Consider the following 14,484-nt stretch of genomic DNA (forward strand, 5'->3'; position numbering starts at 1 on the left):
GCCAATCCTCCCATTATACTCTTGTCACGGATACCCTATTTAAATGAGGTCTAGACAATACTCTTTTAAGATGTCTTGAACAAGAAGAATCTGAGAAGGCAATAAATGAAGCCCATAATGGCATTTGTGGCACTTATTCAAGTGGTCTTACCCTTTCTAAAAAAATCATACACTGGGGCTATTATTGGCCAACTATGGAATAGGATTATTTTCAGATAGCTAAAACATGCAAACAATGTCACACTAGTACATTTGGGCCTAATCTCCGACGGCTCATTGTCAGACATCCAATGACACCATGTTGGACTTTCGACAAATGTAACCGTCAAAAACTCGTCATCGGTCTTCCCAATGATGCCATTTGCGTCGACAGTCCGATGACATTATGAACTCTTCTGAATACTGCTATATTTTCTCCTCCAGCCAAAAATATCGTCGGATTATGGTCGGAATTCTGACGGCTGCTATGTTTTCTCCATGATGACTGTCCAACAAGGAAGTGACATCGGACATATAGCATCCTTGTCGGATGTTTCTTTAGTTGTGGTTGGAATTCTGATGGTATCGGATGTTGTGGGTCAGATGCCTTTGCCGTTGGTGCATGAAAGCATTGAATGAGTTCAACTTTTAAAAATTGCATAAAATATTTTTAATTTCTTTGATTCAGTGTTATTTGCAAAAAAAATTATCAATGATGTTTCTTTTCTCCAAGAATTGTCTAGGATATTTCTGTTAGATAATATGTAACATCCAATGACTAAATATTTTCTTTACAAATGCTTATTTTATTTAATTATCATCTGAGTGTGAATTATAATTTATATTTGTGCGGAAGAAGAAGATACAAGCTAAAGACTCATGTGCAAGTAAATTTTGTAAGAGAAAGCAAGCAGACATTATCTTGAATGACATGGACACAAGCTCATCGGCTGCCTAGAAGAGAGCAATTGTAGAAAAGCAGAGGAAACTGTTAAAGGGTGATAAGTACATAGAGAGTATGCAATAGAAACAAACAATGTCTGGAGTGTGTGATGTGATGTCTCTAATTTATGTCCGGAGGGGCTAACTAGTTTTGGAGTTCATGGGAAACCTATTGGGCCAGGCTTGGAGGAAATAAACATGTTCATGCAAGGACCACCTTTTTTCTATTATGAGAATGATGCTTTTGCACCGAAGGATATTTAGAAGGAAATATCCAAAAATTTCTATAGTGTGGAACTAGAGTTCGTGGACTCAAAGTACTTTTCAGCTTCCAGATGACCAAGAGGTTATGTACACAATCTCCCAATAGAAGGTCAATTTCAAGCATTACCTCTGCCCCCCATGACTATTCAGGAAGCACATCCTCAAACAAAGGACTATTGGCCTCTATGGGATCAAAGAAAAAAATTGAAGAATAGACTCTAGATGATATGGTGGTGTCCTTCATGAAGAACTCTGCACTATAATTAAAAATTCATGAGGGAAACTACAAGATAGTGAACAGAAATACATTCTTGAAAAGTATGAAGAATGGAACTTGGTTTGGGTGGGGCCAGGTCAGGTGGCTCCTCTAGAGGTTGATGAGATAGAAATCATATTAGGATTTGAAACAGATCACACTCGTGGAACTTCGTGTGCGACTGATCGATTGCGTTGTTTGGGTAATGCATTCCAAATAGATATAGTTGCATACAATTTATCTGTCTTGAAATCCTTTTATCCTGATGGCATTAAATTAAATTTCTTTCTCTGAGAAGAAGGATAAGGGAAAATAAAGAAAAGCTTTGGTGACATAATAGACTCATTCATCGATGGGGCATAGTGATATCGATGAAAGAATTATTTCAATGGAAAAATAAAGGACACCGAAGCCCAAGGTTTCTTTGACATAAGACCCGATGGATATCATATATGTTTTGATGAGGGGACAACCATATTGACCGAATACAGTATTTTGATGAAGGGAAAAAATACTTGATCGAAGTAATATTCAAAACAAAAGTATTGTCGATAGAAATAAAGAGATCGATGGACTAAAGAAACAAATGATCGAAAGACATCCTCATCGAAATGATTATTGATTTCCATGAAAATCAGAAATAGATCCCACAGAAGGTCACATCGCCATTAAATTCGAACATGTGCCCGAGTGATCATTGTCCAAACTGCCATTACTAACTAATTAAAAATGCCATAATTAGTGGATTAACATCAAAGGACACAACATTAAGGAATTCACAAGTGACGAACTAAAAGCAGGAATTGGGCGAATTCACAGATAAAGCTCAGTAATTCCAAGTAAGTTGTTTGCACACAGACCTCTCTTTTAAAATTCAAATGGAATCATTATCTAAAACTAATAAGACCAGAAAGGGAAAAGAACCTATCGCTGCAGAAGAGAAACCTAAAAGACAAAAAAGGGAAGGGCGTTCTTTGGCCTAGGACCGGATTGACCAGTGGACATCATCTAGTTTGAGGTCCAAGAAGATTAGAGCTAATGAGAAAGGAATGGAGGACTGGTTTGAGGGTCTTGGAGACATTTGGACAGAATTGAGAGGGTATGAATTATTCATATATGGGTACAACAGAAGAGTTGCCCCTCAACCTATCAACAATTTATGGTGATTGAACTTAGGATGGTTAGCTGTGGCTAATGTATTCATGAATGTGGAGCTCATGAAAGCATTGGCAAACAATTATGACCCTAAAACCAGGACCATATATAACTACATGGGTGAGCCAATTCTTGCAATCACAAAGGAGGTTATTGACACTGTGTTCGAGTTGGATTGGGGATTTGAAGAATTGATTGACCTCAAGAAGTTAACAAGTGAATATTTTAACCTAGAGCACATTTACAAAACATGGAGACTCCCTATACATAGGCCTAGGAATGTAGGGTCCTTAGTGCCGCTAGGTCAGGATGACAAAGCTCCCTATGATGTCAACTCTTTCCATCCATATTTCAAGTATACCTACTACTGTGTTGCCCAAGTGCTAGGGATAAAATCCCATCCTTTGATGGATATTGCAGCCATGGTCATTTGTGCCGATTTGCAGTCTAAGAACCCCCACTTCTTTGATTTTTCTGCTTATTTGGTTGAGGTTTTAAAATCATGGGTTAGAAAAGTTGAAGGGGGATGTCATCAATGTTCATTTCAAGCAATATTCCTTACTTATGCATATGCTATTGTATGTGGGCCAAGATGAAGGGTTATGGCTAGAAGAGTTATGTGTCAGGACATATGAGAATGCTGGGATGAGAAAACCAGTGCATCAATAGGTTTCTTCATGGGACCAGAGGTATGTGAATAATCAATATTGGCATTTTGAGGAGTTATTTGTCAAGCCATTATATAGACTATTGGGATGCCCGTGCGATCATGCCCTTGCACTAGAGGTTCAAAGATTCATAAGACCAAAATATTTTGCTGAAGATCCCTCAATTGAACACAATTGGGGAGATTGGTATTGTTTTTCAGACTGCACACAAGTCAGGGTATACAGGTTCAAAGGGAGACCATACTTACTACCACTTACAGTCCCTAATAGAGCGGCTTTTCTGGAAATTGTGAGGCAACTGTCAATAGTGAGTACAGAACATTTGACAAGCCATGGGAAACAATCAATTGTACCTAGGTTGTTAGTATTTTCATATTTTATTGTGAAAAGCTCAAAGAGTTATGGCCTGTTGCAAACAAAATTGGATTATTATGGTATGGGTATGGGGGATCCAAGGCCCAATTTCAATCCTGAAGGATACATAAGGATAGCCCGGTCATCACAAAAGTTGAAGGCTGGAGAGCATAAATCTTACCTATCGGATGACCTCATTAAGAACATTGGCAGAGAAGAGGCCAAAGTGAAGCAAAAAAAGTTTGAGAAAGCAATGCAGGCTTATAAATGGAAGCTTTTTAGAAGTAAAATGGATGAGATCGTGCTACAAAAGATTGAAGACCCCTTAGAGTTGGCCAACAAACTTATGGAGCATGAATTGGAAATACTTGAGGGAGTCCCACCTCATGTTTTTAGGGATTACATTGATACTATTAGGAATACAGAGCCTTTGGCCCATTTGTCTCCTTCTTCCACATCTGGCATCATTCCATTCACTCCTTGAGAGGATTGCCCCCCTAGTTATGCAGATGATACACTGATAGACTTGGCAACAGGACAACTGAATGTTCGAGAAGTGGCTGACATCAGATTCCTGGAGCATGAGGATTTCATTGTTGATAGTGACTTCATTACTTCCAAGGAGTTCACCACATTCCTCTATCAACATAAAGGATCTCAAATTAGGAATAACATGAGAAATAGTGAAGAAGAGCAGTAACTTCAAAAGTTACAAGAGGAGATGGATCTTGTGATGAGAGAAATGACACCTGAGAAGGGAAGATAGATGCTTAAGGAAGCTAGTGTGCTATTATACTCTGGATGGGACATGAACTCTGCCTTGTTGTTTGATGGATTCCTCAAGAAACATGACCCAAGTAAGCAAATGAGACCAAAAGAGATTGATAAACTCTTTAGAGGATCAAGATATGATCCAGATCAGAAGGCTCTTCTATAGTGGGCTATCTATCCCAAAGATAAAAGACCTATATTGGTTGATACAGAAGAAGCTTTTGGACATTTGATGCTGCAGCAGGTTGGAAAGACTGGCCCTAGAATAACTGCCAAACTAAATTTGGATGTCGCTAAACTGAACCAAGATCAAATAGAGTTTCTGGTCTAAGAGAATTCTACATATAAAGCCTATATGAGAAAACTGATGAAGAAAAATAGAGGCTGCAAGCAAGATTGCTTCAGATTGATATAGGTACTAGTCAAACAAGGATGACATACAGTGTTGACAAAGATGCCATGGATGCCTTGATAGACGCTATGTATTGGAGGAATAGGGCTGAAAAGACATCTTGGCAAGTAAAAAAGGAACAACAAAATATGGATAAGTTAGTTCTCGAGGTCGTTGAGCATAGATTCAAAAGTATGGTGCAGGTTGCAGAAATCTATTGGAAGACATACACTGGAACAGTCAAAGATTTGAAAGAGCATGAAAGGCTCAAGTCTCGGTTGGAAGGCATGATGAATGACAACAGTCTGATGAATCTAGGTGAGAAAATTGAAGTCGAGGCTTACTTGAAGTCCCATGATGAATTAGCAAATCAATTAAGGAAAGAGATTCAGAGGCTGGATGATGGGAATACCCCTAGGGTGCCCTCTTTTTATAGTAATGGTGAGTTAGTATAGTTGGAATAGTGGAAACAAGAGTTCAGTGATGAGAAGAATCGAGCAGTAGCAGAGTTGGATCGGGACAAAGAATTGTCACTTTGTGTTAACCATATTCTATCTAATCATTTCCAAACAGAAAGTGACATGTGTACACTAAATAATACCGTTCTAATGTATAAAGATGATAAGTACATTCAACACATAGGAATGCTGAACTTGTTTATCTTCCAGTTTGTTAACAAAAGTGCTAATTAATAGTTATGTGCTGAAAAGCCATGATGCTTGGTGACAATGTATACCCTCATATAAATGAGGGAACTTTTATAACAATAAGGATCATTAGAGAAGAAGTAGAATATAGCCTCAGGCTTACTATTATACCATTTTGCGAACATACATAATATAATCAGTTGTCTCTCCTTTGTGTATATGCTATGGATTACTGCATCTTTCTGTAGGCAGTTGCTTGTGATATTATCTAAAGGAGATAAGGTTACTTGTGTTCTTCCAGTAAAACTCTGTGTTTCATATTGTGGATTTGAATTAAAAAATTAGTTGTGAATATAGTTTTGTATATAGTGCGCCTGCATATTATCTCAACCATGGTGCGCCTGCATATGTATATAGTTTTGTTTATAGCTAGAAAGCCTGAGGTTCAATGTCGAACTTGGTTGCTCTGATACCATATGTAATATTCCATTAATTCTATACTTAAAGAAAATAAATTGTGATCTATATTAAGATAAAAAATTGAGCATTTCAAAATAAAACATAACTACTTCAGTTGAAGGAGAAAACTAACTAATTGTTCTTCAACATAATAAGAATCTAACTAATTTATCTAAAAGGAAGGTAATATTTTAATGATAAAAAAAATTGAACAAATATTATTAAGCTAATCAATATGAGAAAGGAATTCAAATGGCAAGTTTCATTTTTGAGGGAAGAGATAAAGGTTCAGAGGTTACAATTCATTTAACTTTCCAACTAAAACTTATTGTATCAAGCCTCGACATAGTTTGGAATAGGGATAGCATCATCAAGGGCTTCTCCATTCAATCGTAGACTTTCCAGTCCCCCATGCCCCTTCCAATTCAAAGAAGAAGCTTACAAAGATAGGACAAAGCTAGGACATAGTTGAAACTCAGTCCAAAATAGTGAAGAAGTGCAACAAATGACATGAGAAGTCTAAAGAAGTATTATAGCAATCATGAGTCAAGGATTAATGAAGAGATTTTTTGCATCCATGATACAACCCTTAAAAGCATCCATGATACAATCTCAAACACACTTTTTACCGTTCTCTTGGTGATTGTGCCCAATTGTGTATGTCTTGCTTATGTATGAAAATGGCATTTTGCAGCATTCGACCAACGATTGTATTTGAGATGTCTTTGATTTAGATATGGCATGAGCTTAGTCATAGAGTGAGACTAGGGAGTTGGACCATAACCATGGTGCACCTGCATATGTATATGATTTTGTGTATTCATTAAAGATTTTCATTTAATTTTAATCAACTAAAGAGCAATATTCATGACTTACAAGTAATAAAAATACTTACAAGGATGAGGCATATTCATTACTTACAAGGATGAGGCATATTCATAACTTTTCAGTCCTACCTTGGATATCAACACTAGAAGCAACTCATATCGTTCGTGTATAGACAAGACAATATGGGAGTTCATTATACCCAGCAACTTGTGGTGTTGTTGTTCGTGTTGGCTCCATTGGACCCTACAATTAAGATTCAATATTCATTATTCAATAAGACTAATTGTGTAACATAATGAAATATTGAAAAGTGTGTTATCTTGTTGAGCTTCACTTGGTTTCAAGAATAGTTTAATATTCTCTACTTAACAGGGCCAACCACGTGAAGGTGGAAGCTCATTTGGCCCCTCCCCCCCCATAACATCACTCTAAATTCCCCATTAACATCTTATAACATTGATTCATTCATTCTTTGTACCATTAATAAAATATAGCATGCATTCATTAATATCACATAATGTTCATTAACACATAACATTGATTAACATTAATTAATACGCAACATTCATCAATATTAATTAACACATATCATCCATAACCATTATTTAGCACATAATTACATTCACTAACACATAAAAATCAGTCATTATCAAATAAGTTAGATTACAATCATTTCTTTCTTTGTTTTTTCTTTGAAGCTATGAAAAGACTAAGTGGAACATCGGTTTCTTCATCATTTCCCCCCTCTGCAAATGTTCTGCCAACTGCTCATGATCTCAATGTATGCCTAGTCCTATACTGAGGAAAAGGATGTTGAAGAGAAGGGGGGTCCTCTGCAATAACAAAGAAATGGGTTAAATTCAAAAAAATAAAATATTACTGTTACAAGTATTTCATTAATTTAGAGAACATAATTGTTATGTTCTTTACCTGATGGGGCCACATCATTTTGTGTAGCCTCAACCTCAACATGCTAAACACCCTCTAGATCATCTAGAGTTGAAATACTAAAGGTTACATTAATGTTGAACACCAATTGCAATTATATTTGTTTACCTAAGTGGGGAATATCACGTTCTTTATGTTGTGTACCCAGATCATGCTCCACTTGTTCACCACCGACTACATGCTCTAAAATATTAACAAAAAAGTTTACATTAATTACTACTCTAATTACAAATTAAGATGTTTAATTGTATTAATAGCTAAATAAATAAATTTGAATAGCAAATGAATACCTCCACTACTGGGATGCACATCCGGACCTTCATGTGCAGGTGGTGTTTCATAATTAGCAGGCTGCATTCCAATGACATGCACATTGTTATCATTGCTTGCTTATTTAAAACAAATATAGTCACTTTATGTTGGAACTCAACATCAATTAGATTATTGGTAAAGTATTCAATTTGAAAAAACTTCCATTTAGCATATTTACCTGTATGATGGATGCACTTGAATGTTGTGCATGCCCACTCAATTCTCATAGCCGATCAGCCATGGATGAATAGCCTTGCTGATAGGCAATTCTCTTGTCATCTTCTATGGGTGCTCTATTGAATTTAGAGCCCTGCATTTTTTCTTGGTACCATGAATTTTGCTTGCATTGTTTGATAAAAAAAATCGTTTGCAATTTATTAATATTTTGATGCAATATTTTGTTTACATGAGATACTTACAATTCGTGCAGCAAGTTTCATGTAACCACCAGAGCCGAGTTTGTGTTGCCCGTTCTTTTCTTGCCTTGCCTTGGTTGCCTTTGACGTGTCACTCAGTCTATAAAAATTTTGAAATATGTTAGATTATATAAATATAAAGAGTAATTAATTAGTACATAATTACATTCTTAATAGTATCTTGTACCTTCTTCTAGCATCTAGTGGTGTATTTCCTTTTTTCCTTTTAATTTTCTCCTTGGCATCCAAAATCAGGTCCTTCCACTCCCTCTCTAGAATCATGGGGGGACGCTCGTACTTTAGGTTCCTCTCCAAATGGGTCCTGTATTGGTCCCTCACATACTTTAGATATGTGCCAACTTTTTCAAGGAGCTTGGTTTTGTCAAAGGTGTCATTTCCAAACCACTCAACCATTTGGTTTGTCAATTCATCTTTTAACCTTTTTTCTTGGTCATTCCACCTTTTAAAGAAAAAACAAACCTGTTAGATTCAGAAATGAACTAAAGCTACATTTATTACACTTCAAGAAATGGATCAAAGGAAAACTATTCTAGCAATGATATGAAATCAAAAGTGGATTAGGGTTAGTTCACATATGATGTACCACCTTTTACGTATGGTGGGCCTAAATATCTGCAATGCAATGTCACTAAGATGTTTATAGAAAATATCATTGCCTGCAAAAAATTCATGGGATCATTAGTCCAAAACGAGTGATCATAAAGTAAATTACAATTAGAGTATATAATAATAATTTTAAAGTACCTAGAACCTTTTTTATCTTTAAGGGAATCATTTCTTCATCGCTCACCACCAATGTGGCCTACAACGTTCCCGTACTAGCAATACAAGAAGATCCAGGAAATGATGGTATGTTATTAGCAGTAGTCACCTCTAGCACATCCTCATGTGCATCTCCTCCTGCAAAAAATGAATCCACTATGAAATGGCATTAGAATTCAAGAAAGAGCGCTTGAAGGGAAATAAACACATGATAGAAGATAGAGAAAAAGAGGGATCTACCAATAGTGGGAGGGCCAATATGACGTGCACTAGAGGATGTCTGCATGCTACGTGTTGCCGACATTGCAGTCGGCAATATAGGTGAGGGTAACCTATGATGAGGTAGTGGTAACATTTGCACAGTAACATTGACAACACCTAAAGAATAATAGATTAAATATATCAAACATTAAATATATGAAAAGTGCAAGAATTGTAAACAAGGATGAACCTTTATTTTGAAAATTGACAGTATCAACTATGATGTGTTTTGGGTACTTAGAGTGATAAGCCAAGCAAGTGATAATACAAGAAAATCATCATCACCTGAAGATCCTACAACACCCTGATCGTGGGAATGACTTTCATGAGGGTAGATAAATTTCTCTAAAAACAATACATACATATTTTAGTTAATGACATAAAAGAGAATAAAATATAAACCATTATTGAACTTTGTTATAATTAAAGCTTTCATTACTACTTACTTGCAAGTTTTCTGTTGTCCAAATCAATAATGCCACCCTCTCTCGTGTCTTATCAGTGATAGGATGCATGACTGCCAAAGCAACAATCTCTTTTCTAATTTTTATAAGAGATATTTTAAATAATTTCATAAGGTTTGTGGGATCTTCAAGGTCATCATCGTGTAACTCTAATGATTCCACATCCCTAGAAAGGTGCTTGGGTACTGCGACTCCCTTTCCCTTTCCCCGAACATCCATCTGTGTCAAGAATATCATTAACAATTAACAAATTAGTATAAATCACTAGAAAAAGAACATAATAATGTAACAATTTGCTTATATCTAATTTGTACAATTACAATGAGGTTTACCTTCTTGGTAGAAGTGTCGCAAGCTACATCTCTGTCTGTGATATGTGATGGATCCATGTCGGCCTGTGACAAAGAAAAGATATAAAAAACATTAGCGAAATTAAACCAATAGACTTAGCAAAAAAACTTCATAATAAAATGGTATATTGGATTCATTAATTTAAGGTTGGTTAATTTAAATGGTATATAGTATGTACCACCCCCATGATATTAACTTTGTTTCTATCTATACAATTCAAATTGTAATTGATTAGAAGCTCTTCGCCTGCACTTATTGATTTTATCGCAACTACAAATACCTGATTTCCCCCGCGCGCCTCAAATATGCAATTGGGTTGTTTATTAGTTGACCCAGGTCGCACACTATTTATAAAACCTGCAATATTCCCTATTGTATTTGGCCAACCATAAATGTATACAACCACTCATTTACTTTGATCATTATATTTCTATTGTATATAATTTGCTGATAGTCCATACCTACGCATACTTTTTTAATATTTAACAATCTGCATCCAATGTTTGTAATTGTAACAAGGTCCAACAAACTCCATCAATTTTGCAACTCTATTGTAATATACCTTTATGTCATCCATGGAAAATAAGCCTAAACCATGTAACGGCAAAGGTGCTATGCGATATATCCTATCGTTAACACAAAAATCAGTGTTTATTGGAGGAAGTTTCTTGGGCACCCATTGTTTCTGTAGATGTCTATACCTCAGTGGTACCTCAATGTTTCCTTTGGTCTCATCATCATAAGAACATGACCCCCCTTGAGAAAGGAAAAATTTCATGCATTTATTGAATTTTCTTCTAATCTTTTGACCTCTTGTTGATCTCCCTATTGTAGACCTACTACATGTGTTACTTTCATTTTCTATTACTGCATTTTCCTCACTCAACGAGGACAGATCTGACAAATACCTATTTGGGGGTACCTACACTACATGAAATGAGAGAGTTAATTGGTAATGAGAGAGAAATTTTGGAAATGAGGGTAATGTTGATGAAGAAGTCAACCCTAAAGTTGATTTTGGGATGAAAATTGGAATAAGTCCAACTGGGGCCTCAAGTGTTGATAACTGTATTAGATTTGCTGCTAATGTCGAGGTTTGAAAAACTAAGGAAGTTTGTTTTCCAGGTAATTTTAAAAAAATAAACTGTTTCTATAGGGTGTATTGACTAGTTATACATGTCCATCCATGAGGTTATGCAGGATCCTTGTCAAAGGGGTTTAGGGTCATGTACAATGTAGACTATGTAGGATCCTCAACTAAATGGTTGATGATGTCTGTAGTCAACAACCTATTCCCACCAAGGGTGACAGCATCACACAGGGACTATACCTGAAATCAACACCATCAATTGAGCATCATAAGCATTACTACACTTGTAAGTTGATAAACAATAAATACATATGTATCAGAAGCATCAGAAGCATCACATGATATGTCATCATATATGTAATTGAGCATCACAATTAGCATCGCATATCATAAGCTCATCATAAACATGTAATCCATCACATATGTATCATAAATCACCATCCATCACATAGGTAATAAACAATCCACGTTCTATAAATAAACACAAAGTTCAAAAAATGTCACATGCATCATCATAAACATGTGATCCATCACATGTGTATTTCAAATCAACATCCATAACATAGCTAATAAACAATTCAATTTCCATTAATAAACATAGTTTAAAAATTGTCACATAAATAGTCACTCTCCCTATCTCCATCTCCATATTAAAAGGTGCATCATGAATTAATTATGTAATGGCATTAGAATTCAAAACATAATGAATTAATAATGTAAAAAAAATTCTATCAAGAAGTCAATATTAAATAGATAATATACTAATTGCATACCTCATACATTTCATTCTTCATCATCATGAACATCAAGGTCATCATCGGCAACATCATCATCATCATCATCATCATCATCATCATCAACATCTTTGCCATCATCATCACCATCATCACCATCACCATCACCGCCATCACCATCACCATCACCATCACCATCGCCATCACCATCACCATCACCATCACCATCACCATCATCATCATCATCTTCTTCTTCTTCTTGTTCTTCTTCATCGTCATTGAGAAACTGTCCATCGTGATCATCATCCACTTCATCTTCTACTTCTTTAGTATCTTCTTCTTCAGTATCTCCTTCTTCCATCACATTATACTTTATCGGCCTTCCTCTTGGATCATGTCTAATAGCAAATGACCAACCTGGTTTATGTGGAACCTCTAAGTAAAATACTTGCTCACATTGGCTTGGAAGAACATAGGGCTCATCCCCAATTGGTTCAAATGACCTTGTATTTAGCATTATAAAACCATTATCATGTTCAATAACAGTTCTATCAGGATCATTTTCATTCAATCGTAGCATGTACCATTTGATGACGAACAAAACTAATTTAAAGGAATTAAAGTCACACTCAAGTATATCATCCAAAATGCCATAGTATCAATTTTGAGACTGTTGAGGACGAATGTCATTTCTTGATGAAATATTTGTCACCTCAAAGACTACAGTGATGCCAGAATCACAAATTTTCTTCATGTCATCCAACTTTTTTATGCAAAATTTATGACCATTGCAACACATAACGTTGTGATGTTTGACCGGCGATATGTCAAACATGAAAAATTTATTGCATTGTGAGTTGATAAACATATGGGTGATTAATAAATTTATAAGAACCTATTTATCTCTTAAACCATATGCTAAATCAATTTCCCTTTGCGTAACATTGGAATCTCCATTACGATGTGCTTCTTTAACCAATGAAGCCACACCTTCCCATGTTAACGTGCATCCAGAATGTTGACAACGTTCAATCCATACCATCATCCAATAAAGATTTTTTGCAATATACAAATGTAGTGCATCCCACTCTCAACCAACTATACAAAAAATAAATAGACGTCTTACAATTGATTTATTTTGAAGATTAAGAATTAATTAACTACAATAACATCTTATAATTACCTCTCACTTTCCTCATTTTATCTTTCCCCATCAAGTACTCCCCTTCGAATTTGTTAATGGTGTTGGGATCCCAAATGCGATCCACATGGATCTTTGCTGCAAACTTAGGAAGATATTCAGAAATGTACACCATAGTCTGGTATACCATATATCCCTCTAGCATAGAACCCTCAGGATGTGCTCTTTGTCAAACCAAAGCCTTCAAAAATTTCAAGTGCCTCTCAACCATCCACATTGACCTAGTGTGTATAGGTCTACACAATTCAGTCTCCTCATCTTGGTGTATGAGGTAGTGTTCTTGTGCATTGAAAAAAGCTGGAGGTAGACACTTTTGCATTTCACACATTAAATGAGGAATTTGTCTCCTCCAATATTTTATATCGTATTTATGGATTTCTTTACATGACAACCACCTACAAGGTATTCAAGACGCAAAAAAATATATTACATAACAAGTAAAACAAATCGCAAATATAATATCTATACAACAAACAAAACAAATATCACTACTTACCTCATGTATTTTCCAAGATCATATATGACTTGCTTGACATTATTGTCGAAGTCGTCTGGGAGAGAGAGGTAGAACGTACTACAACAATTATAAAATTATCTTTTCACTTTTTTGTAACATAATGAAAAGTACACGTATGCGCAGTACTTAAATACATACTAAAAACACAAGAACATGAATTACCTTAATGAAGGTATGCCAATCATGCAATTTCATCCCTGACCCAAATTCACTTTTCTTTGATATGAGATTGTTTATGTTCGTAGCAAATCCTGTGGGAAATCGATTTTTTCGTATGACTTCTTTTATAGCATTGCTTTGCTGGTCCGTTAACAACCAAGGAAGCTCATTTATATTAATCTGGTCTCCATGGCTATTTGATTGATTGACATTTATCATTGCATGATTGGAATCCTGAATGTCACTACATATTTTGACAATTTTTTCTTTGTCATGCCTTCCATCCAATATTTTCCATACTATCTCTATTATATTCTTTCCAATATGCATACTATCAAACAAATGAATAATTTGTAACTACTCGTAGTAGGGCAACCTACTAAATTGTTGGGGATAACTTTTTAGTCTCTTAGGAAGGTGGTCATTAATGCCTTCATGACCTTCATGATCATCAATCACATCATCAGTAAACAAAACAAAATAGAAAAGATATTTTATGACAAACCAATAGATGGAATGCCATTACCTTGAAGA

The sequence above is a fragment of the Cryptomeria japonica genome, chromosome 7 (assembly GCF_030272615.1).
Source record: "Cryptomeria japonica chromosome 7, Sugi_1.0, whole genome shotgun sequence".
Lineage (NCBI taxonomy): Eukaryota > Viridiplantae > Streptophyta > Pinopsida > Cupressales > Cupressaceae > Cryptomeria > Cryptomeria japonica.